General features: G+C 44.3%; 4 non-coding genes across 4 annotated transcripts; all 4 read left to right on the plus strand.

Annotated features, from left to right (window-relative positions):
* Positions 1-8,403: 8,403 nt before the first annotated feature.
* On the plus strand, positions 8,404-8,475 carry TRNAP-AGG (transfer RNA proline (anticodon AGG)). Its single transcript has one exon. It is a non-coding gene; the product is annotated as a tRNA-Pro (tRNA).
* Positions 8,476-8,556: 81 nt separating this feature from the next.
* Positions 8,557-8,628, plus strand: TRNAP-CGG (transfer RNA proline (anticodon CGG)). The gene has a single exon. It is a non-coding gene; the product is annotated as a tRNA-Pro (tRNA).
* A 70-nt stretch (positions 8,629-8,698) lies between these two features.
* On the plus strand, positions 8,699-8,770 carry TRNAP-CGG (transfer RNA proline (anticodon CGG)). The gene has a single exon. It is a non-coding gene; the product is annotated as a tRNA-Pro (tRNA).
* A 201-nt stretch (positions 8,771-8,971) lies between these two features.
* TRNAP-UGG (transfer RNA proline (anticodon UGG)) lies at positions 8,972-9,043 on the plus strand. The gene has a single exon. It is a non-coding gene; the product is annotated as a tRNA-Pro (tRNA).
* Positions 9,044-24,064: the final 15,021 nt, after the last annotated feature.

Below are 24,064 nucleotides of genomic sequence, written 5' to 3' on the forward strand. Positions count from 1 at the left end.
TCTGATACTGTGGTCAGAGTTTGGTCTGGTACAGTGGCCAGTGTTTGGTCTGGTACTGTGGTCAGTTCTTGGTCTGGTACTGTGGTCAGTGTTTTGTCGGGTATTGTGGTCAGTGCTTCTTGTAGTACATTGGTCAGTGTTTGGTCTGGTACGGTGGTCAGTTCTTGATCTGGACCTGTGGTCAGTGCTTGTTCTGATACTGTGGTCAGAGTTTGGGCTGGTACAGTGGCCAGTGTTTGGTCTGGTACTGTGGTCAGTGCTAGGTGTGGTACTGTGGTCAGTGCTAGGTTTGGTATTGTGCCAGTGCTTGGTCTGAAATTGTGGTCAGTGCTTTGTCTGGTACTGTAGTCAGTGTTTGGTCAGGTACTGTGGTCAGTCGTTGGTTTGGTACTGTGGTCAGTGTTTGGTCTGGTACTGTGGTCAGCATTTGGTCTGGTACTGTGGTCAGTGCTTGGTCTGGTACTATAACATATTTATTAGAAAACGTTTCGGTCCTGGGACCTTGATCACTTCTAACATACAGAGGTAGAAAGACATTATATATATAGGCGGAGAGTGAGATGTGACGCACGTGACCTGAGGAATGTCATAAGAACATAAGAATGGAGGAACACTGTAGAAGGCCTACTGGCTCATGCGAGGGGTCTTTATCAAAACAACCTCTGCCTATGATGAGGACGGGTAGACGATGAAATCATGTGACTCCTGTGTTGTTGGGTTGGTGCTGCTTAAGTATCATGTATGCCAATGTTTTTGAAATTTTGTAGTTTCCAGTGTAGAGGCAGAGGTTGTTTTGATAAAGACCTGCCTCGCATGGGCCAGTAGACCTTCTACAGTGTTCCTCCATTCTTATGTTCTTATGACATTCCTCAGGTCACGTGCGTCATGTCTCACTCTCCGCCTATATATATAATGTCTTTCTACCTCTGTATGTTAGAAGTGATCAAGGTCCCAGGACCGAAACGTTTTCTAATAAATATGTTATAGTGTTTGCTTACGTGTCTTTCTAAACCAACTTGTCGGTATTTGTGTGATGAATGGTTTTGAAAAACCGACAAGTTGAAGAATTGAGACACTTATGCAACACATGGGAATCTTTATTTATTGAAGAAACGTTTCGCCACACAGTGGCTTCAACGCTTGCCCAACCTTTGGACGACGACCTACTTACACTAGTGGCAGGTCCCACTGTGATCCCGCCTCCTCCTGCTTCACCTCACCGTTCTGCAGTATATAAGCCACCTCTCTGGCCCTATGCTGCATTTTCTACAAGAGTGATGGACTGAACACATCGATTCCAGGTTGAGGGACTGATTACCTCAAACTTCTCCTCTCCTTACCGATTTCAACTTTGTATTGGACTGATGAAGCCACTGTGTGGCGAAACGTTTCTTCAATAAAGATTCCCATGTGTTGCATAAGTGTCTCAATTCTTCAACTTGTCGGTATTTATTACCAAGGTTTATACCACTGTGGTCAGTGTTTGGTCTTGCACAATGGTTAGTGTTTGGTCTGGTACTGTGTTCAGTACTTTGTCTGGTACTGTAGTCAGAACTTGGTCTAGTATTGTGGTCAGTTCTTGGTCTGATACAGTGGTCAGTGTTTCGTCTGATATTGTGGTTAGTGCTTTTTCTGGTAAATTGGTCAGTGTTTGGTGTGGTACTGTGGCCAGTGCTTGGTCTGGTACTATGGTCAGTACTTGATCTGGTACTGAGGTCAGTGCTTGGTCTGGTACAGTGGTTGGTGTTTGGTCTTTCTGATACTGTGGTCAGTGTTTGGTCTGGTACTGTGGTCAGTGCTTGGTCTGGTACTGTGGTCAGTGTTTGGTGTGTTCCTGTGATCAGTGCTTGGTCTGGTATTGTGGTCAGTGCTTGGTCTGGTACAGTGGTCAGTGTTTCGTCTGGTATTGTTGTCAGTGCTTTTTCTGGTACAGTTTTCAGTGTTTGATCTGGTACTGTGGTCAGTGCTTGTTATGGTATTGTGGTCAATGTCTGGTCTGGTACTATGGTCAGTGCTTGATCTAGTACTGTGGCCAGTGCTTGGTCTGGTACTGTGCTCAGTGCTTGATCTGGTACTGTGGTCAATGATTGGTCTGGTACTGCAATCAGTGTTTGGTTTGGTACTCTTGTCAATGTTTGGTCTGGTATAGTGGTCAGAGCTTAGTCTGGTATTGTGGTCAGTGCTTGGTCTGGTACAGTGGTCAGTGTTTGGTCTGATACTGTGGTCAGTGTTTGGTCTGGTACACTCTGGTACACTTGTTAGTGTTTGGTCTGGTACAGTGGTCAGTACTTGATCGGGAAATGTGGTCAGTGCTTTTTCTGGTACAGTGCTCAGTGTTTGGTCTGGAACTGTGGTCAGTCCTTGGTTTGGTACAGCAGTCAGTGTGTGGTCTGGTACTGTGGTCAGTGCTTGGTATGATATTGTGGTCAGTGCCTGGTCTGTTACTGTGGTCATTGCTTGATCTAGTACTGTGGCCAGTGCTTGGTCGGGTACTGTGGTCAGTGCTTGGTCTGGTACTGTGGTCAGTGCTTCGTCTGGTGCTGTACTCAGTGCTTGGACTGGTACTGTAATCAGTGTTTGGTCTGGTACAGTGGTCAGAGCTTAGTCTGGTATTGTGGTCAGTGCTCGTTCTGCTCCAGTGGTTAGTGCTTAGTCTGGTAGAGTGCTCAGTATTTGGTCTGGTACTGTGGCCAGTGCTCGTTCTGATACTGTGGTCAGAGTTGGGTCTGGTACAGTGGCCAGTGTTTGGTCTGATACTGTGGTCAGTGCTAGGTGTGGTACTGTGGTCAGTGCTAGGTTTGGTATTGTGCTCAGTGCTTGGTCTGGAATTGTGGTCAGTGGTTGGTCTGGTACTGTAGTCAGTGTTTGGTCTGGTACTGTGGTCAGTCGTTGGTTTGGTACTGTGGTCAGTGTTTGGTCTGTTACTGTTGTCAGCGTTTGGTCTGGTACTGTATTCAGTGTTTGGTCTGGTTCTGTGGTCAGTCGTTGGTTTGGTACGGTGGTCAGTGTTAGGTCTGGTACTGTTGTCAGCGTTTGGTCTGGTACTGTATTCAGTGCTTGTTCTGGCACAGTGGTTAGTGTTTGGTCTGGTACTGTGTTCAGTACTTTGTCTGGTACTGTGGTCAGTGCTTGGTCTGATATTGTGGTCAGTGTTTCGTCTGATATTGTGGTCAATGCTTTTTCTGGTAAATTGGTCAGTGTTTGGTGTTATACTGTGGCCAGTGCTTGGTCTGGTACTGTGGTCAGTACTTGATCTGGTTCTGTGGTCAGTGCTTGATCTGGTACAGTGGTCGGTGTTTGGTCTGGTACAGTGGTTAGTGTTTGGTCTGAGACTGTGTTCAGTACTTTGTCTGTTACTGTGGTCAGAGCTTGGTCTGGTACAGTGGTCAGTGTTTCGTCTGATATTGTGGTTAGTGCTTTTTTTGGTAAATTGGTCAGTGTTTGGTGTGGTACTGTGGCCAGTGCTTGGTCTGGTACTGTGGTCAGTACTTGATCTGGTACTGTGGTCAGTGCTTGGTCTGGTACAGTGGTAGGTGTTTGGTCTGTCTGATACTGTGGTCAGTGTTTGGTCTGGTACTGTGGTCAGTGCTTGGTCTGGTACTGTGGTCAGTGTTTAGTCTGTTCCTGTGATCAGTGCTTGGTCTGGTATTGTAGTTAGTGCTTGGTCTGGTACAGTGATCAGTGTTTCGTCTGGTATTGTTGTCAGTGCTTTTTCTGGTACAGTTGTCAGTATTTGATCTTGTACTGTGGTCAGTGCTTGTTATGGTATTGTGGTCAATGTCTGGTCTGGCACTATGGTCAGTGCTTGATCTAGTACTGTGGCCAGTGCTTGGTCTGGTACTGTGGTCAGCGCTTGATCTGGTACTGTGGTCAATGATTGGTCTGTTACTGTAATCAGTGTTTGGTTTGGTACTGTGGTCAGTGTTTGGTCTGGTATAGTGGTCAAAGCTTAGTCTGGTATTGTGGTCAGTGCTTGGTCTGGTACAGTGGTTAGTGCTTGGTCTGGTACAGTGGTCAGTGTTTGGTCTGTTACTGTGGTCAGTGTTTGTTCTTTTACTGTGGTCAGTGTTTGTTCTTTTACTGTGGTCAGTGTTTGGTCCGTATTACGAACACAGGTATAGTCATGTGACTTGTGCACTTGTTCGTAACTAAGTCAGCACGATAACAAATTAACAATGCAGGGACGAGCAAAAGTCAGCAGAGAATAACTTCTCAAATAAATTTCTTTTATTTACTCTAGTACACAACATTTTTCCGAATATCTTATAATCACTACAAATGAGGGTAATCATTCGATGTTCAAATGGGCTTTTGGAAATAGCTGTTTTTGGTGCAAGAACTACGACCCCAGTTGATTGCATTTCTCCCAATATCTCTTGTTTCAACATTTCAACAAATCTGCATACCGGGCCGCGGGGACGCTGACCCTCATAACCCTCTCCAGGTAAACTCCAGGTAAACTAAAAACTACTTCATTATATACCAATGAAGCATAAAATTTTATAGGTATTCCGTTGATTCCTGACGTTCTACCTTTTGCCAACTTTGTTATGGCAGCATATGCTTCATGTTCTGTTATCGGAGTCTCCATTTCGACCCTGTCTTCCAGACTTACACGTCCCCTAACGAAAGATAATGCCTGATGGACATCGACTTTCCTCGTCTTATTGGTGCTCATGTATTGTCTATACCAGTTATCCATATACAAGCTGATGGCATCCGTGCTGTGGGGCTCACTATCTTTCATGTATCTGCACACTTCCGAATCTATAACTTGGATCTCTCAGATTCTACGTTGTTGTCTTGTCAACTTCTGTCCCCGCAAAATACAATTTGATGGTTTATCCCCCCATGATACTTGTTCGAGCCCAGACTGTAATCTAGCAGCATCAAACTTGTCATTGTGCATTGTGCATTTCAGTAACTATGTTCGTTAATTTCTGTTTCGTCATGTATTGCACCATGTTTCACACCAATATTTATCTTATGTCGTAAGTATACCAGTCGAGCCTCATAATACTTGAACAACCCCTCGTTCATCTCGTGCCATTCCCGCGTTAACTTTTTATAAAAGTCTTACGTGTGTCCTCCCAACCGTCCGCCACAAAGTTAGTCACCAAATTCATGATGATACCCATGACATCGCCACCACTCCTTATACCTATCATTATCTTAAGCAGCACTCAAAACAGTATCATTCATTTTTCAATATGACCTGTGGACACTGATAACATCTGCAAATTCCAATTCAACAAGTACTTTCTAAGTGATCCGACAAGACTCCATTCAATTCTGTTACATTCGAAGCTTCAATATCCCAAGACATTCGATCTAGACGCGCCGCGTACCTCACTCTGAGATAAGTATAATTCCTCCTGACTGCCTGTATACCGCAACAATCGTGTACGTCCACGTGACATGCGACACACACCCAGTTCCAATAGGCTCTGCATCTCACATGCGTACCAAACAATTCCAGTCACCATCCAAAATACATACTTCCGGCAGGGAACATAAATAATATTACAGTGTTCCTGAAAAAATGCACTTTTAACTCTTATGTCCCTGGTGTCTGGAGAAACCTACGTTAACACACTCCAGGTATACTCTATGCTGTATACTACGAGCGGACAAGTCTCAATAAATATAGCAACACCACCTTTAATATGCACAGTAGAGGCAGCATATACTCTACATCCTGGTACATCAAGATCGCTTATATTTTTTACAATATGTTCCTGAACCAATGTTATGCTGATACTATATCTGCATAACACACGTCACCACCAGTGTTTCTTAACTCCTGAATTAAGCCTATTAACATTATAAGTAACAACCTTTATTGCCATTTTCCCCGTGGATTCCCATTTATCTTCGTGTAGCTTTTCTTCAATCTGTTTTACTTTTTCTGTCACACCTAAATTAGGTGGAGACGATACCTTCTGATTCAAAAATGTTTTCATTTTAACTATCAGTCTAGATGGTTGCTGACGAGGGGGAGGGGAAGTAACATTCTCACACGTTGTGCCACACCTTCAGTTTGCATTACATCCTTTATTGTTGCTGCCGGCACCTGTACGTTAGCGGCCCCCGTTGTTCAACGAACAAATCAAGCACATTATCCAAGTGTTGTGTTGATGTATACGACATTACGACTAACTGACTTCCACTCAAAATTATTTCATCTATGTCCTGTACCTCCTGCAGTATGAACGGTGTTATTTTCTGTGTTTGGGAACATCTCACACTATCATTCAACCAAGGGTCTTCAGCGCCGCTACGTTTCTCAGTCGGCGACCATATCTACCTGGAGTTCATTACCTTTGTAACTTGCTCAGCTATCAAAACTTTGGGGTCCAGTCCCTGGACCCATTATGCACCTCTGTAATGTTTTGACTACCGCCACAGGATGGGTATGGGGTGCATAAACATATTAAACTAACGTTCTCTGCCCAGGGGTTAAAACTCACCCACTAGAATTAAGAGTACTAACTTCCTGATAGTTTCCTGTGCCAATAATTCTATTTTCACTGTATGTTTGTCATTTTCCTGCAGATCTTCACAACAGTTAACTTGCACATGTTGACGATCCTTATCAATAACTGTTCCAGCATGGAAATAAATGGTATAAAATACGGACACAATGGAAATATAAACACATATGCAGTATAATGTGATCCTTTATTGACTACGTTTCGCCCACACAGTGGGCTTTTTCAAGTCACAAACAGAACTACCTGGGGTGGAAGGAACGCGAGTATTTATAGTCAGGTTCAGAGTACTGAGGTCAGGTGGAGAATGCTGCATCTGATGATGTACCGAGTGGGGTTATAGAGTCTAAAATCTTGGGTAGCTTGGAAAGGAGATTGGACAAGTTTGTGAGCAGACCTTCTACAGTGTTCTTATGTGGGATAGCGATGAAGCTTCTTGGCAAGTGGTTCAGCTATGTTATGTTCCAGCAGTCGCATCTTCACACTGTGACCACAGCACAGGACTATTCTTGTGCCCCGCAGAAAACTTCGTCAAACTCTCCACACATTGAACCGTCTATTCACCATCACTATTTTGTGGTCGGTATACTTGTACATGCGTTTCACCACATTTGGGACACCAGTAATGTTTCGACCCCACGATGTCCAAATGTTGTTTACAAGTTGCTTTTAGGGCACTTGTTAGCAAAATGGTCCACACTAGCACATACACGACAAGTCTTCTTTTGGCCTGCATATGTTACTAAGACATGGGTACGAAACTGTACTATATTAACATATGCTGGTACTGGGTCGTAAAACCAGCTTAATCACATGCCACCGCTGACACTGCCATACTCCCAATTTTACGTCGAGTATCTCACCGTACGTCCCAAACGTACCACGTAAATCCTCTTCACCAATTTTAAAAGGTAATCCACGGATACGGATCCGTGCGTATGTAGTAGATACATCTTTTTACTTTCTGTAACCCGTTTATATCCATTTCAATATCTTAATAAGACGACACTAGTCGAGAGTATTCTGTGTTGTTGTTCACCTTTACAAGGATCCTCTGGCGATTCATGATCGCAATTCCACGAATACATCCGTCCTTCACGCTATACATTTCGTGAATTATTCTTACAAGTAATGCTTCTGAGTTGTATTGCAGGAAAGATCCCCGACTTAGATCCAATGCCACAGAACTGTTCTGGTACAGTTGCCTTTCACTGTGGAACAAGCAGCTCTTCGAGCCAAACAACGATGATGTTAGGAAGTATTTCTTCAGTCACAGAGTAGTCAGGAAGTGGAATAGTTTGGGAGGCAATGTAGTGGAGGCAGGATCCATACATAGCTTTAAGCAGAGGTATGATAAAGCTCATGGTTCATTGAGAGTAACTCAGTAGCGGCCAGTGAAGAGGCGGGGCCAGGAGCTATGAATCGACCTCTGCAACCACAACTAGGTGAATACAACCAGGTGAGTACCATCTTATTACTGGAGGTGTTGACGGCACGTCTGCCAAGCAGTGAATATACCCTAAATGTTCCGGCATGATAGTGGCTTTCTTCGTACTTAGCAACCCAAAATTGTAATTACACATCCTTTACAAAGAAATAAAATATTTATTCTTTATTCTTTAAGGTATCAGACAGTCGCTGCGTTGTCAACTATCAAGTAAACGTAAGACAAATTCAAGTTATCGTGGTTAAGTAACCAGGTATATTAATGTTCACCAGATAACTATCGTGAGGATGATAGCCACAAACACCATAATTATTACATTTTAAATAACCAATGATATATTTTCTGTAAACTCAGCATTGTAATCCTTATAGAGAATAAACTTTGAATTTGAATTTGAATTTGAATGATATAGTTTATAGATAAAGAACTTGCTTTATATGGTAAGTAGGAAGTGAGGCAGACAGCGGCCTGTTGGTCTAGTGGTATGATTCTCGCTTAGGGTGCGAGAGGTCCCGGGTTCAACTCCCGGACAGGCCCAGCTGTGTTTTGTTTTACTTTTCTTTGTCATAAATCTCAGAATAGTACTTTAATTATACAAAGAAGACATGTACTAGTAGCGGCCTGTTGGTCTAGTGGTATGATTCTCGCTTCGGGTGCGAGAGGTCCCGGGTTCAACTCCCGGACAGGCCCGTATCTATTTTGAATATGAGTGTTGGCAGAGTGAAAGGTATATAAATATATCAGGATTAAGTATACTAGCGGCCTGTTGGTCTAGGGGTATGATTCTCGCTTCGGGTGCGAGAGGTCCCGGGTTCAACTCCCGGACAGGCCCTCTTTATTGCGTCATTCCAATGTGAACATTCCGTCTCATCTGTCAAATGTACAGACTTGTTGCTCTGAGGATATAATTAACAACGTTTAAAGTGCGGAGGAATCCCTCGGTGAACCCGGCAGAAAACCACTTACTTCATTTTTAAATTCCTTCATATTGGAAGGTATGAGAAATGAATGTAATTAGAGACTGAAACTCAGCGGCCTGTTGGTCTAGGGGTATGATTCCTGCTTTGGGTGCAGGAGGTCCCGGGTTCAAATCCCGGACAGGCCCGTATGTTATTTTTAAACTATTGTAATGTTAATGTGAACTAGGTAATCCTGTTTGAGTCGAGTGAATGTGGATTTATATTGAAGGATCATTAATGGGCCAGATGTTAGTTGATATATATTTTTATGTCCTACCGCAAGGTATATACACGGAAAAGTATTTATCTCAGTATATAACATACTGAGCATATACATTATACACACTGAGAGTTCATTTTAATCCCGAATGTAGGGATTAAAGCAAGCTTAATATTAATGTCTAAGTTGACTACAGCTTAACAATGACTCTCCTGTAATATTAAATTGATGATTTTGAGAGGAAGGTCAAAGTTTCTACTTAAGCCACGTATATAATTTGAAACTTTTTAAATGTTTCTCTTACATTAAAGTCAACGTGGTATGACATTATTAATTAATGAGAGAGCAAAGTTAGTAAGGTAGATATAACTGGTTCTGTTGCGTTACATGTCGTACCTAGATCAGGCAGTCATTCTTGTATTATAAACTGGTAGACTTTGATGTTTGTGTATGTACTCACTTATTTGTGGTTACAGGGGTCGATTCATAGCTCCTGGCCCTGCCTCTGACTTTCCTTATAATACAATGCCATCTCACACAAAGTTCCAGCTATAATTTTCATTAATTTAATTATTTACTAAACAGTATCAAACTCGATAATTAAGATTATAATTCACAGATATGATACCACTGGCAATAATACAGGCAGTAACAAACCACAGAACAATAATACATAGTAACAAACTACAAAACAAATATACATAGTAACAAACTACAAAATAAGATAGAGAAATAATGTAGTCATTGAGTAGACGGACTCGATGTGTACCTGAGATCAGCTGCTTCACACACGTTCATTCACACTACCATCATAAAAAAATACACTTGCAGGAATTCCCTTGACAATACATAAATTAAAACACTGAATCATCTTGCAGTTACGATCGTCTTTTATTTTCTTTGTGGGGGAATGTATGCGAGTAAGATTTATTAATATTATTACTTTTGGTTTATAAAACGGGAGGAAAAACATGTTGAATGAATGAACTTCTATGATATGTAATGGGTGTTAGATGGTATTAAATAAATCTATCTCAAAATATAGCAGTTTGTAAGAAAAGTTTAAGATAGAAAACGGGTGGTTATATAGGAAGATAAGAGTGGACACGTCATACAGGTGTGTCGTCATGCAGGTGTGTCGTCATGCAGGTGTGTCGTAATGCAGGTGTGCTGTCATGCAAGTGTGTCGTCATGCAGGTGTGTCGTCATGCAGGTGTGTCGTCATGCAGGTGTGTCGTCATGCAGGTGTGTCATGTAGGTGTGTCGTCATGTAGGTGTGTCGTCATGTAGGTGTGTCGTCATGCAGGTGTGTCGTCATGTAGGTGTGTCGTCATGTAGATGTGTCGTCATGTAGGTGTGTCGTCATGTAGGTGTGTCGTCATGCAAGTGTGTCGTCATGCAGGTGTGTCGTCATGCAGGTGTGTCGTCATGCAGGTGTGTCGTCATGCACGTGTGTCGCCATGCACGTGTGTCGTCATGCACGTGAGTCGTCATGCACATGTGTTGTCATGCAGGTGAGTCGTCATGCACGTGTGCTGTCATGCACGTGTGTCGTCATGCAGGTGTTGTCACGCAGGAGTGTTGTCACGTAGGTGTGTTTTCACGTAGGTGTGTTGTCACGCAGGTGTTTCGTCACGCAGGTGTGTCGTCATGCAGGTGTGTCGTCATGCAGGTGTGTCTTCACACAGGTGTTTCGTCAACACAGGTGAATCGTCACTCAGGTTTTTGTGAGTTTTGAGATGCAGCTCTTGGGCCTGCCACTAAACTTTGTGAGCTACCTATGTCTGAGTCTGTTTTATAAAACTGTGGATTGTTTCACCATGCACTGTGTCATAATAAAGTTGATATGTTAGCCAAGAAGACAACCCAGAAGGAGAATGTAGAATATAACTTTGGTATATCTGTGTCTAGCATTAGGAATAGTATTAGGAGAGAAGTAAATAATGAAAATGATTATCATAGGAATGCAGTTAGAAGCCTGAGTAGATCTATAACCCACTATGATAACATGAACGTAGATAAGTATGTTTATGGAGCAACTTGCAGTGTGAACAGACTGACTGATGTTGTAGTGGCCAGGCTTAGGCTTGGTTACAAGTACTTCTGGCAGTTTGGGAGACACACAGATGATGATCAAACTAAATGCAAATTATATGATCAGGCATATGGTCACTGTCTTGAACACTAAGTGCTTAATTGTCCACTTATTGAGGAACACAGAGATAGACAGTATAATAACCTATGTGACATGTCAAGATATCTTATTAATGAAAATAAGATACCAGAGATACTAAGGAAATTTCCTAAATTTGTTTAGTAACAGATAAGTGAACCATAGATATGTAGATATAAATCTATATGTACTCCTGTTAACCCCTTTTGGGGCCCAGTTACTAGGCCAAAATTTTGTGTATCCATATGCTCTTGTGCTACCGTCCACAGGGTGGATATGATGTGCACAATAAACTAGTCACTTCGGTAATAAAATCTAATTTGTGTCGTTCACTGTGTCGTTCACTAGTGTGTCATCAGTGATTTAAGAGGCGCCTGAGTTTCCCTGTCTCCTAATATCATGTTTATTTTTCCCCTATAATCTACCTTGTCCATAATTACCATCGCATTTACTTTGCTTTCGTAAGGTGAAGTCCAGGATCTTTCCTTAATTTATGGTATAACTTAATAAATCTTTGATGACAATTGTGTTGTAGAGGTGTGAGCAAAACTCAGACCTCTACAACACAGTTGTCTTCAAAGATTTAAGTTATACCATGAATTAATTAAAGATCCTGGACTTCACCTTATGAAAGCAAAGTAAATGCGATGGTAATTATGGACAAGGTAGATTATAGGGGAAAATAACATAATTAGAAGCCAGGGGAACTGACGTGCTCTATAACACCTCGGAAGTGTTTCGATAAGTCGTATATACTTACTAATATATAGGTTATAACTATGACCATAATTTTCAAAGGAGTGGACCTGTAAGCCAGCGGAAGGCCTCGGTCAGATGACGGAAAGCTCGAACAGCGTCAGGAAACACTTGTCCTGTTTCCTAACAAACCTTACGTGACCTAACCTGTAAGTCGTCTGCCACTTTCATTGGTGCCAAACATTATCAACTCGTCTGTTCTCAGTATTTTTGTAGGCTTATTTTTTTTATCATTTGCCTTCTCTCTGTTTTATCTTCTAGCTTCGTGAGCTTCACTTGGTTTAGCTTTTATATCTTTCAGCTTGAACGTATGATGTGTATTATGTTCAGAATCCGGTCTTTAGATTTACGAACGTCATTACACAAATAACCCGCGCGTATGACAGTGATACTTATGACGACGTTTTGGTCCGACTTGGACCACTAGTCACACCAAGGACCGAAAAGTCGTCTTCATAAGCTTCATTCTGCTATGTGCAGGTTGACTGTATAACCCTGGTGGTTTAGCGCCTAGTTTTGATTATCATAATAATAATAATAATAATAATAATAATAATAATAATAATAATAATTAATAATAATAATAATAATAATAATAATATGTGCAGGTTATTTGTATATTGTTCCAGTCACGAAATTGTGCCTCGTTATTCTTCATGGATGTCACTGATATACCTGGCGTCCAGGTTCATTGGTATACATGGCGTCCAGGTTCATTGGTATACATGGCGTCCAGGTTCATTGATATACCTGGCGTCCAGGTTCATTGATATACCTGGCGTCCAGGTTCATTGATATACCTGGCGTCCAGGTTCATTGATATACCTGGCGTCCAGGTTCATTGGTATACATGGCGTCCAGGTTCATTGATATACCTGGCGTCCAGGTTCATTGATATACCTGGCGTCCAGGTTCATTGATATACCTGGCGTCCAGGTTCATTGATATACCTGGCGTCCAGGTTCATTAGCATGGTGCTGGTGATACTTTGTTTATGATGCTAAGTCAGATATATTTCTCGTTTTATAACATACGCTGTTCCTCCGCCTCTTCCATGAGATAATTTTTATCAGGTTCACCTGCTTCCCCCCTTTTTTTTTTCTTCTTCATGTTATTTTTACATTTACTGAGGAGTGAGTTCTGGCATTCACTTCTACCGACATTTCCATCAGTCGACCCGAGTGGTCGTCTAGTTTCTAGCTCTTGGTCAGTTTTAATTCTCTTTGCACATCGTTTCCGTACGTAGACCAGTGCGACTCCAGGCTTTGGGTGAGGTGCTACTCCAGGCTTCGGGTGAGGTGCGACTCCAGGCTTTGGGTGATGTGCTACTCCAGGCTTCGGGTGAGGTGCGACTCCAGGCTTCGGGTGAGGTGCTACTCCAGGCTTCGGGTGAGGTGCGACTTCAGGCTTCGGGTGAGGTGCTACTCCAGGCTTCGGGTGAGGTGCTACTCCAGGCTTCGGGTGAGGTGCGACTTCAGGCTTCGGGTGAGGTGCGACTCCAGGCTTCGGGTGAGGTGCGACTCCAGGCTTCGGGTGAGGTGCAATTCCAGGCTTCGGGTGAGGTGCGACTCCAGGCTTCGGGTGAGGTGCGACTCCAGGCTTCGTGTGAGGTGCGATTCCAGGCTTCGGGTGAAGTGCGGCTCCAGGCTTCGATTGAGGTGTGACCCCAGGCCTCGGGTGAGGTGCGACCCCAGGCCTCGGGTGAGGTGCGACCCCAGGCTTCGGGTGAGGTGCGACCCCAGGCCTCGGGTGAGGTGCGACTCCAGGCTTCGAGTGAAGTGCGGCTCCAGGCTTCGAGTGAGGTGCGACTCCAGGCTTCGGGTGAGGTGCGACTCCAGGCTTCGAGTGAAGTGCGACTCCAGGCTTCGGGTGAAGTGCGGCTCCAGGCTTCGGGTGAGGTGCGACTCCAGGCTTCGGGTGAGGTGCGACTCCAGGCTTCGGGTGAGGTGTGACCCCAGGCCTCGGGTGAGGTGCTAAACCAGGCGTCGGGTGAGGTGCAACTCCAGGCTTCGGGTGAGGTGCGACCCCAGGCCTCGGGTAAAGTGCGACCCCAGGCCTCGGCTGAAATGTGACCCCAGGCCTCGGGTGAGGTGCAACTCCAGGCCTCGGGTGAGGTGCGACCCCAGGCCTCGGGTGAGGTGCGACCCCAGGCCTCGGGTGAGGTGCGACCCCAGGCCTCGGGTGAGGTGCAACTCCAGGCTTCGGGTGAGGTGCAACTCCAGGCCTCGGGTGAGGTGCAACCCCAGGCCTCGGGTGAGGTGCGACCCCAGGCCTCGGGTGAAGTGTGACCCCAGGCCTCAGGTGAGGTGGTGTACGCTAGGAACATGGTGTGTTCGAGGGGTAACCTTGAGAGGCTGTAAACATACATTAGACCTTCCTGATGTTTCAACACTCACCATGACTGTTTTCCTTCACTTACGTATTGCTTTATGCATTGTTTTTTCTTCCCTGTTCCTTAGGCTTTCTTTTTTTTATGTAGTCTTCTGCGTATGTTGACAATGGTATAAAATACCGGCAAGTTGATGATTAAGACACATATCCAACAGTTGTGTGTCTTTATTGTTCAAATGTTTCACCTACACAGTAGGCTTCTTCAGTCAGATTCAGAGGCAACGAGTGTAGTAGTAAGATGAAGATGATGTAATCAGTCCCTCAACCTTGGAGATATAGTATTTGAGGTGGTCAGTCCCTCAGCCTGGCTGAGTAACTCACACAAATTAAGGGTATACCATTTGTGTGTGAGGGTATACCATTTGTGTGTGGGGTATACAATTTGTGTGTGGGGGTATACCATTTGTGTGTGAGGGTATACCATTTGTGTGTGAGGGTATACCATTTGTGTGTGGGGTTATACCAGTTGTGTGTGAGGGCATACCATTTTTGTGTGAGGGTATACCATTAGTGTGTGGGGGTATACAATTTGTGTGTGGGGGTATACCATTTGTGTGTGAGGGTATACCATTTGTGTGTGGGGGTATACAATTTGTGTGTGGGGTTATACCAGTTGTGTGTGAGGGTATACCATTTTTGTGTGAGGGTATACCATTTGTGTGTGGGGGTATACAATTTGTGTGTGGGGGTATACCATTTGTGTGTGAGGGTATACCATTTGTGTGTGGGGGTATACCATTTGTGTGTGGGGTTATACCAGTTGTGTGTGGGGGTATACCATTTGTGTGTCGGGGTATACCATTTGTGTGTGTGTGTATACCATTTGTGTGTGGGTATTCCATTTGTGTGGGGGTATTCCATTTGTGTGGGGAGTATTCATTTGTGTGGGGGGTATTTTATTTGTGTGGGGGTATTCCATTTGTGTGTGGGGGTATTCCATTTGTGTGTGGGGGTATTCCATTTGCGTGGGGGTATTCCATTTGTGTGGGATGTATTCCATTTGTGTGGGGGTATTCCATTTGTGTGGGGGTATTCCATTTGTGTGTGGGGTATTCCATTTGTGTGTGGGGGTATTCCAATTGTGTGTGGGGGTATTCCATTTGTGTGGGGGTATTCCATTTGTGTGGGGGTATTCAATTTGGGTGTGGGGTATTCCATTTGTGTGTGGGGTATTCCATTTGTGTGGAGGATATTCCATTTGTGTGGGGGTATTCCATTTGTGTGGGGGTATTACATCTGTGTGGGGGTATTCCATTAGTGTGTGGGGAGTATTTCATTTGTGTGTGGGGGTATTCCATTTGTGTGAAGGATATTCCATTTGTGTGGGGGTATTGCATTTGTGTGTGGGGGTATACCATTTGTGTGTGGGGGTATTCCATTTGTGTGTGGGGGTACACCATTTGCGTGGCGGTATTCCATTTGTGTGTGGGGGTATTCCATTTGTGTGTGGGGGTATATCATTTGTGTGTGGGGGTATTCCATTTGTGTGTGGGGTATTCCATTTGTGTGTGGGGATATTCCATTTGTGTGTGGGGGTATACCATTTGTATGTGGAGGTATTCCATTTGTGTGTGGGGGTATTCCATTTGTGTGTGGGGGTATACCATTTGTGTGTGGGGTATACCATTTGTGTGGCGGTATTCCATTTGTGTGTGGAATATTCCATTTGTGTGTGGGGGCATACCATTTGTGTGTGGGGTTATTCCATTTGTGTGTGGGGGTATTCCATTTGCGTGTGGGTATTCCATTTGTGTGTTGGAGTATTCCATTTGTGTGGGGGGTATTCCATTTGTGTGGGGGTATTCCATTTGTGTGGGGGTATTACATTTGTGTGGGGTATTCCATTTGTGTGTGGGGAGTATTTCATTTGTGTGTGGGGGTATTCCATTTGTGTGGAGGATATTCCATCTGTGTGGGGGTATTCCATTTGTGTGTGGGGGTATTCCATTTGTGTGTGGGAGTATACCATTTGTGTGTGGGGTATACCATTTGTGTGGCGGCATTCCATTTGTGTGTGGGATATTAAATTTGTGTGTGGGGGTATACCATTTGTGTGTGGGGGTATTCCATTTGTGTGTGGGGGTATTCCATTTGTGTGTGGGGGTATACCATTTGTGCGTGGGGGTATTCATTTGTGTGTGGGGGTATACCATTTGTCTGTGGGGGTATTCCATTTGTGTGGGGGTATTCCATTTGTGTGTGGGGGTATTCCATTTGTGCGTGGGGGATATTCCATTTGTGTGTGGGGGATATTCCATTTGTGTGTGCGGGTATTCCTTTTGTGTGTGGGGTATACCATTTGAGTGTGGGGGTATTCCATTTGTGTGTGGGAGTATGCCATTTGTGTGGGAGTATACCATTTGTGTGAGAGTTACTCCATTTGTGTATGGGGGTATACCATTTGTGTGGGGGTATTCCATTTGTGTGGGGATATTCTATTTGTGTGGGGGTATTCCATTTGTGTGTGGGGGTATACCATTTGTGTGTGGGAGTATTCCATTTGTGTGTGGGGGTATTCCATTTGTGTGTGGGGGTATTCCATTTGTGTTTGGGGTATACCATTTGTGTGGGGGTATATCATTTGTGTGTGGGTATTCTACTTGTGTGGGGGTATTCCATTTGTGTGGGGGTATTCCATTTGTGTGTGGGGGTATACCATCTGCGTCTATTTGTGCGTGGGGGTATTCCATTTGTGTGTGGGGTATTCCATTTGTGTGTGGGGGTATACCATTTGTGTGTGTGGGTATTCATTTGTGTGTGGGGGTATACCATTTGTGTGTGGGGGTATTCCATTTGTGTTGGGGTATACCATTTGTGTGTGGCGGTATTCCATTTGTGTGTGGGGGATATTTCATTTGTATGTGGAGGTTTTTCAATTGTGTGTGGGGGTATACCATTTATGTGTGGGGGTATTCCATTTGTGTGTGGGGGTATTCCATTTGTGTTTGGGGTATACCATTTGTGTGGGGGTATATCATTTGTGTGTGGGGTATTTCATTTGTGTGTGGGGGTATACCATTTGTGTGTGGGGGTATTCATTTGTATGTGGGGTATACCTTTTGTGTGTGGGGGTATTCCATTTGTGTGGGGGGTATTCCATTTGTGTGTGGGGGTATTCCATTTGTGTGTGGGGATATTCCATTTGTATGTGAAGGTATTCCATTTGTGTGTGGGGGTATTCCATTTGTGTGTGGGGGTGTACCATTTGTGTGTGGGGTATACCATTTGTGTGGCGGTATTCCATTTGTGTGTGGGATATTTCATTTGTGTGTGGGGGTATACCATTTGTGTGGGGGGTATTCCATTTGTGTGTGAGGGTATTCCATTTGTGTGTGGGGGTATTCTATTTGTGTGTGGGGGTATACCATTTGTGCGTAGGGGTATTCATTTGTGTGTGGGGTATACCATTTGTGTGTTGGGGTATTCCATTTGTGTGGGGGTATTCCATTTGTGTGTGGGGTATTTCATTTGTGCGTGGGTGATATTCCATTTGTGTGTGGGGGATATTCCATTTGTGTGTGGGGGTATTCCATTTGTGTGTGGGGTATACCATTTGAATGTGGGGGTATTCCATTTGTGTGTGGGAGTATGTCATTTGTGTGGGAGTATACCATTTGTGTGAGGGGTATTCCATTTGTGTATGGGGGTATACCATTTGTGTGGGGGTATTCCATTTGTGTGGGGATATTCTATTTGTGTGGGGTATTCCATTTGTGTGTGGGGGTATACCATTTGTGTGTGGGAGTATTCCATTTGTGTGTGGGGGTATTCCATTTGTGTTTGGGGTATACCATTTGTGTGTAGTGGTATTCATTTGTGTGGGGGTATACCATTTGTGTGGGGGTATTCTACTTGTGTGGGGGTATTTCATTTGTGTGGGGGTATTCCATTTGTGTGTGGGGGTATACCATCTGTGTCTATTTGTGCGTGGGGGTATTCCATTTGTGTGTGGGGTATTCCATTTGTGTGTGGGGGTATACCATTTGTGTGTGTGGGTATTCATTTGTGTGGGGGGTATACCATTTGTGTGTGGGGGTATTCCCTTTGTGTTGGGGTATACCATTTGTGTGTGATGGTATTCCATTTGTGTGTGGGGGATATTTCATTTGTGTGTGGGGGGTTTTCAATTGTGTGTGGGGGTATACCATTTGTGTGTGGGGGTATTCCATTTGTGTGTGGGGGTATTCCATTTGTGTGTGGGGGTATACCATTTGTGTGGGGGTATATCATTTGTGTGTGGGGGTATTCCATTTGTGTGTGGGGGTATACCATTTGTGTGTGGGGGTATTCATTTGTATGTGGGGTATACCTTTTGTGTGTGGGGGTATTCCATTTGTGTGTGGGGGGTATTCCATTTGTGTGTGGGGATATTCCATTTGTGTGGGGGTATTCCATTTGTGTGTGGGGTATACCATTTGAGTGTGGGGGTATTCCATTTGTGTGTGGGGGTATACCATTTGTGTGGGAGTATACCATTTGTGTGTGGGGATATTCCATTTGTGTATGGGGGTATACCATTTGTGTGGGGGTATTCCATTTGTGTTTGGGGTATTCAATTTGTGTGGGGGTATTCCATTTGTGTGTGGGGGTACACCATTTGTGTGTGGGAGAATTTCGTTTGTGTGTGGGGGTATTCCATTTGTGTGTGGGGGTATACCATTTGTGTGTGGTGGTATTCATTTGTGTGTGGGGGTATACCATTTGTGTGGGGGTATTCCACTTGTGTGGTGGGTATTCCATTTGTGTGGTGTATTCCATTTGTGTGTGGGGGTATACCATCTGTGTGTGGGGGTATTCTGTTTGCGTGTGGGAGTATTCCATTTGTGTGTTGGGGTATTCCATTTGTGTTTTTGGGTATTCCATTTGTGTGTTGGGGTATTCCATTTGTGTGTTGAGGTATTCCATTTGTGTTGGGGTATTCCATTTGCGTGTGGCGGTATTCCATTTGTGTGTTGGGGTATTCTATTTGTGTGTTGAGGTATTCCATTTGTGTATGGGGGTATTCCATTTGTGTGTGGGGGTATACCATTTGTGTGTGGGGGTATTCCATTTGTGTGTGGGGGTATTCCATTTGTGTGTTGGGGCATTCCGTTTGTGTGTGGGAGTATTCCATGTATGTGTGGGGGTATTTCATTTGTGTGTGAGAGTATTTCATATGTGTGTGAGAGTATTTCATATGTGTGTGAGAGTATTTCATATATGTGTGTGAGAGTATTTCATATGTGTGTGAGAGTATTTCATATGTGTGTGAGAGTATTTCATATGGGGTCAACGCCCCCGCGGCCCGGTCTGTGACCAGGCCTCCTGGTGGATCAGCGCCTGATCAACCAGGCTGTTGCTGCTGGCTGCACGCAAACCAACGTACGAGCCACAGCCCGGCTGATCAGGAACTGACTTTAGGTGCTTGTCCAGTGCCAGCTTGAAGACTGCCAGGGGTCTGTTGGTAATCCCCCTTATGTGTGCTGGGAGGCAGTTGAACAGTCTCGGGCCCCTGACACTTATTGTATGGTCTCTTAACGTGCTAGTGACACCCCTGCTTTTCATTGGGGGGATGGTGCATCGTCTGCCAAGTCTTTTGCTTTCGTAGTGAGTGATTTTCGTGTGCAAGTTCGGTACTAGTCCCTCTAGGATTTTCCAGGTGTATATAATCATGTATCTCTCCCTCCTGCGTTCCAGGGAATACAGGTTTAGAAACCTCAAGCGCTCCCAGTAATTGAGGTGTTTTATCTCCATTATGCGCGCCGTGAAAGTTCTCTGTACATTTTCTAGGTCGGCAATTTCACCTGCCTTGAAAGGTGCTGTTAGAGTGCAGCAATATTCCAGCCTAGATAGAACAAGTGACCTGAAGAGTGTCATCATGGGCTTGGCCTCCCTAGTTTTGAAGGTTCTCATTATCCATCCTGTCATTTTTCTAGCAGATGCAATTGATACAATGTTATGGTCCTTGAAGGTGAGATCCTCCGACATAATCACTCCCAGGTCTTTGACGTTGGTGTTTCGCTCTATTTTGTGGCCAGAATTTGTTTTGTACTCTGATGAAGATTTAATTTCCTCATGTTTACCATATCTGAGTAATTGAAATTTCTCATCGTTGAACTTCATATTGTTTTCTGCAGCCCACTGAAAGATTTGGTTGATGTCCGCCTGGAGCCTTGCAGTGTCTGCAATGGAAGACACTGTCATGCAGATTCGGGTGTCATCTGCAAAGGAAGACACGGTGCTGTGGCTGACATCCTTGTCTATGTCGGATATGAGGATGAGGAACAAGATGGGAGCTAGTACTGTGCCTTGTGGAACAGAGCTTTTCACCGTAGCTGCCTCGGACTTTACTCTGTTGACGACTACTCTCTGTGTTCTGTTAGTGAGGAAATTATAGATCCATCGACCGACTTTTCCTGTTATTCCTTTAGCGCGCATTTTGTGCGCTATTACGCCATGGTCACACTTGTCGAAGGCTTTTGCAAAGTCTGTATATATTACATCTGCATTCTTTTTGTCTTCTAGTGCATTTAGGACCTTGTCGTAGTGATCCAGTAGTTGAGACAGACAGGAGCGACCTGTTCTAAACCCATGTTGCCCTGGGTTGTGTAACTGATGGGTTTCTAGATGGGTGGTGATCTTGCTTCTTAGGACCCTTTCAAAGATTTTTATGATATGGGATGTTAGTGCTATTGGTCTGTAGTTCTTTGCTGTTGCTTTACTGCCCCCTTTGTGGAGTGGGGCTATGTCTGTTGTTTTTAGTAACTGAGGGACGACCCACGTGTCCATGCTCCCTCTCCATAGGATGGAAAAGGCTCGTGATAGGGGCTTCTTGCAGTTCTTGATGAACACAGAGTTCCATGAGTCTGGCCCTGGGGCAGAGTGCATGGGCATGTCATTTATCGCCTGTTCGAAGTCATTTGGCGTCAGGATAACATCGGATAGGCTTGTGTTAATCAAATTTTGTGGCTCTCTCATAAAAAATTCATTTTGATCTTCGACTCTCAGTCTGGTTAGCGGCTTGCTAAAAACTGAGTCATATTGGGACTTGAGTAGCTCACTCATTTCCTTGCTGTCATCTGTGTAGGACCCATCTTGTTTAAGTAGGGGCCCAATACTGGACGTTGTTCTCGATTTTGATTTGGCATAGGAGAAGAAATACTTTGGGTTTCTTTCGATTTCATTTATGGCTTTTAGTTCTTCCCGCGATTCCTGACTCCTAAAGGATTCTTTTAGCTTAAGTTCGATGCTTGCTATTTCTCTGACCAGTGTCTCCCTGCGCATTTCAGATATATTGACCTCTTTTAGCCGCTGTTATTCTTTTCCGTCGCCTGTAAAGGGAGCGCCTGCCTCTTTCTATTTTACATCTACTCCTCCTTTTTCTTAGAGGAATAAGCCTTGTGCATACATCGAGTGCCACCGAGTTAATCTGTTCTAGGCATAAGTTTGGGTCTGTGTTGCTTAGTATATCTTCCCAGCTTATATCGGTTAGGACTTGGTTTACTTGGTCCCACTTTATGTTTTTGTTATTGAAGTTGAATTTGGTGAATGCTCCCTCGTGACTAGTCTCATTTTGTCGGTCTGGGGCTCCAGAGTATTTCATATGTGTGTGAGAGTATTTCATATATGTGTGTGAGAGTATTTCATATATGTGTGTGAGAGTATTTCATATGTGTGTGAGAGTATTTCATATGTGTGTGAGAGTATTTCATATGTGTGTGAGAGTATTCCATATGTGTGTGAGAGTATTTCATATGTGTGTGAGAGTATTTCATATGTGAGTGAGAGTATTTCATATATGTGTGTGAGAGTATTTCATATATGTGTGTGAGAGTATTTCATATGTGTGTGAGAGTATTTCATATATGTGTGTGAGAGTATTTCATATGTGTGTGAGAGTATTTCATATGTGTGTGAGAGTATTTCATATATGTGTGTGAGAGTATTTCATATATGTGTGTGAGAGTATTTCATATGTGTGTGAGAGTATTTCATGTATGTGTGTGAGAGTATTTCATATGTGTGTGAGAGTATTTCATATATGTGTGTGAGAGTATTTCATATGTGTGTGAGAGTATTTCATATGTGTGTGAAAGTATTTCATGTATGTGTGTGAGAGTATTTCATATGTGTGTGGGGGTATTTCATATGTGTGTGAGAGTATTTCATATGTGTGTGAGAGTATTTCATATGTGTGTGGGGTATTTCATATGTGTGTTGGTATAACGAGTTTGTTTGGTGTACTGCAAGCGGGATTCAATGATAAACGTCTTCTTCGGAGGCTTCTTACTTTATTGTTAAGTCGTGGTGGGTACACAGGCTTGTGTGTTGTGCCCATGGCCCGGGCAGGGCCATCCCACGAGAGAGAGCTAGGAGTAGGCCTTGTGTCTTCCTGCTAGGCCGCTGTGAGAGTGAGAGCGAGGCAAGGGCAGGCAGGTTGAAGTGGCAACGCCTATAGGTGGAAGCACCAGCATGGCGCGAAATATGAACTAAGCTGGTAGACAGCATGGGCTGTCTGTGCAGACAGTACAGGCTGTCTACATACGCTCGGCCACCTACCGTGCGTCGTCCCAACGCGACAATACTGGTGGTAAAAGAAACTCGGTCTCTCTCTCGTAGGAACAGGGCACAGAACACAAAATAAAAACATATATATACATATGGACATGGAAAAAAAAACTTCCTACAGGGAGGGAAGAAAAAAAACATGTGGGGTGTGCTAAACATCATGGTCAAAGGCAGTGAGCATCGAAGTGCATCACTGCACGCCTTCCTGCATCTGGACAGATACTGCAACACGGGAGACATCGCTGCGGCTGAGCTGTGACGTAACAGGGTACGGTCTCCTCTGGAACGGTGAAGCAGTCATCATAGGAGTCGCTGCAGGTTTCACTCAACCTGGGGCACGACATGCTGGTGCCCTCGAGTGAGGCGTCGACAAAACTCGGCAACTGGGCAGGACTTATGGCAAGCAGCTCAGGAGGACACTTCTCGACTGGTACTGTCGCTGGGCTGTCACTGCCGGCGAGCGTGGAGCGAGTTGTGGAGAGAGTCGTGGCAGAGACGACTGGGCGAAACATCTGGGAGTTGTAACATCATACACCAGACTGCAGTGAGCGAGCTAGCAGTCAAAGTGACATCTTCTTTGTGCAGGCTGCTCACTGAAGCTTGTGACACGAGGCTGACACAGTGTGTCATTCTCTCGACAGTTGGAGTTATAGCAGAGGTTAGTCTAAGCATCCCCAGACTTGTTTCTCTACATATAACTGCACTCTGACGGTCTGGAGGTGAAGTGAAACAAATCTCGATGGGAATCGTAGCAGGTACGATTCTGCAGAACATTACGAGCGACGAGCATAAAAGCTTTCTGTACAAGAGGGCTCGGTCACTCGGGGCTGTCTGATAGCTGTCAAACACACTGGTCACACGGGTGACTTAACACTGTGGTGCTACTCAGGTCTGGCTCAGACCTCACTGGACACATGGAAACTTTACACACCCGCGGTACATGCGGTACAACATGGCTTAAACTAGCAAATGATGCTTTTCTGTGCATAAAGCTGACTCTAAGACATACTAAAATGTGAGAACACTGACTGAGAGGAATTAATTAACACACGACATATTTCTTCTCTCAATCTTCTCGAC

Source organism: Cherax quadricarinatus, chromosome 1, assembly GCF_038502225.1.
Source record: "Cherax quadricarinatus isolate ZL_2023a chromosome 1, ASM3850222v1, whole genome shotgun sequence".
Lineage (NCBI taxonomy): Eukaryota > Metazoa > Arthropoda > Malacostraca > Decapoda > Parastacidae > Cherax > Cherax quadricarinatus.